Source organism: Penaeus monodon, chromosome 5 (assembly GCF_015228065.2).
Source record: "Penaeus monodon isolate SGIC_2016 chromosome 5, NSTDA_Pmon_1, whole genome shotgun sequence".
Lineage (NCBI taxonomy): Eukaryota > Metazoa > Arthropoda > Malacostraca > Decapoda > Penaeidae > Penaeus > Penaeus monodon.
The window spans coordinates 17293202-17295701 of NC_051390.1; the positions used below are offsets into that span (position 1 = coordinate 17293202).

The 2500-nt window shown below is 35.4% G+C and overlaps 1 protein-coding gene across 1 annotated transcript in view; it reads right to left on the minus strand.

The window, feature by feature from the left end:
- The window catches only part of LOC119573005 (DDB1- and CUL4-associated factor 5-like), a 7378-nt gene extending 6759 nt beyond the window's left edge, over positions 1-619 (minus strand). The window contains exon 1 of the mRNA XM_037919995.1: positions 1-619. This exon is cut by the window's left edge and continues 458 nt beyond it. The gene's annotated coding sequence lies outside the window, so the exon portion shown is untranslated.
- Between the last annotated feature and the right edge of the window lie 1881 nt (positions 620-2500).

Genomic DNA, 2500 nt, shown 5'->3' on the forward strand with positions numbered 1-2500 from the left:
ACATGAATCACTAAGCTTTTTCTGGATCATTACAGTCTCCGCAATAGATGCCCATGGACCACGAGTGGGTTCGAAGCATATATTAGGAAACGTCAAGGAAGGTCTCAGCTGTTCCCCACCTGATCTTTGTTTATGTTCTTCCTCCCTCACTCAAGGCCAAGAGCTCTCTTTTTCCCTTTAACACAAGATCTAGTGCCGATTTCCCCGCAAGAATTCCTTCCTTGTGAACATGTGGAGACTTGGCTTATTTGCACGAGGTATTGGCATTGGGTATAGCGGCAGAGTAGAAGTTTTGATGGTAAAACGGGTGTAAAGACAATCAGCTGACTTGACCTCCTCCATTCCGATCCACGCCTGCTTGCCTTCCATTATATTTATATTCGCAGACATTAGTCTCGTGTTTTATCTTCCATAGAAGCAATTGCCCTATTAATCCACGGTAATTTGTGCTGCTAAATATAGCGTAAGTTTCCGCGTATACGGAGCTTACAAGCAAAGGTTTGTATAAATAGAATCCTCAGTATGATTAAGTGTTACTGAACCTTCTGTCCTTTTGGTTTAAAGTTGGGAATGGCGTACCACGTCGGAATAGTGGGTCTCGGCACCAGAACACGCGAACTTGAATCTGTCACTGGTGTTACTGCGTTACAAAGTCGGCTGCATTTGTATGGCCATTTATGTGTAATTGCTTCTTAATTATGATAATTTTACAATACAGTCATATTACCACATTCCTATAATTCTCTCTCTAACAGTAGATATATTATTTAATTGCGTTACGAGGGTATATTTTAGGATTTCATACATTGACACAATGGTTAAATCAGTATACAGTATACTGACAATATTATGTAATGGTATATTCCCAGTGCTGATATATAATGTAACTGTTAACAGGGGTACGTAATCTCCACAGTCCACTATCATAGCCGAAAAGAGGGCTTGGAAATGTTTAGAGTGGAAAGTAATATAATAAAGAACAATGTTATATGTTCGTAGCTTCAGCCGGTTTGCTAGATCGAGTTCAAGTAGCGTTCAATGTCTTGCACGTAGCGTAGCGTCGAGAACAAGTTTCACCTGTTGAAGTTACATTAGTTTGCATACTATTTTTCTTGGTCATTATACAACTCATGATATGTCTTTATATAACTATACCCAAAGGCTGTTTCGGCCTGTTCAGTACACCATATGGGCTTTCGGTTAGGCTTAGATGTATGTGTATGTATGGACGCATATGTGCGTGTGTGTGTTTACGTGTGATCGTGTACATTGACCCGGTGTGTGTGTGTGTGTGTGTGTGTGTGTGTGTGTGTGTGTGTGTGTGTGTGTGTGTGTGTGTGTGTGTGTGTGTGTGTGTGTGTGTGTGTGTGTGTGTGTGTGTGTGTGTGTGTGTTTATGTGTATGTATGGACCATATGTGCGTGTGTGTGTTTACGTGTGATCGTGTACATTGACCCGTGTGTGTGTGTGTTTATGTGTGTATCTATATATTTGTATATACACATACAATTATGTATATACATCTATATACATACATACATATATATACATATACATATATATATATATATATATATATATATACACACACACATATACATAGACATAGACATATATGTATATGCATACACATACACACACACACACAAACACACACACACACACACACACACACACACACACACACACACACACACACATATATATATATATATTATATATATATATATATATATATATATATATATATATATATATATATTATATATATATATATGTGCGCACATATATTTATATGCATATATATGTATGTATGTATGTATGTATGTATGTATATGTATATATATGTATATATATGTATATATATAAACATACATATATGCATAAATATAAACACATACACACACCACCACCAACAACAATAATGATAGTAATGATGGTAATGATAATAATAGTAATGATAATATTTCTACTACTACTACTACTACCACTAATAATAATAATAATAATAATAATAATAATAATAATAATAAAGCGCTGATGACAGCGTGTGTGTTTGCCGTTCTGTCTTGTGCGTAATGTACATGTTTTGCAAATGTTAGATTTCAATTCTTTTATTTACTGTTAGTCTGAGTTTTCTTTCTTTATTTCATAAGCAAGAATTGTTTCAAAGTGTTATAAAACTTTTTATCTCAGGATAATGGATAAGCCTCACCATAAAAATGTTTATCATGGAAATAAACATGTGTTTCAGACTCATTTGATCATATGCCAAATTTTACTGACTCGTTAATGACTCATACTCTGATGATCTCTTTTCGTTAGTCTCTGCTTTCCTTTTCTGTTTTTCCACTTAATCAGTTTCTGTGATATGGATCCTTGTTGGCTGCCTGGGTGAACTTTTGACTATTACACCTTATTTCATCTCCAACCCTAGCTTCTTATAAGTCACAGGAAACCTTCACGAAATCAAAATACCTCCCCTAAAACACATTAGGTCA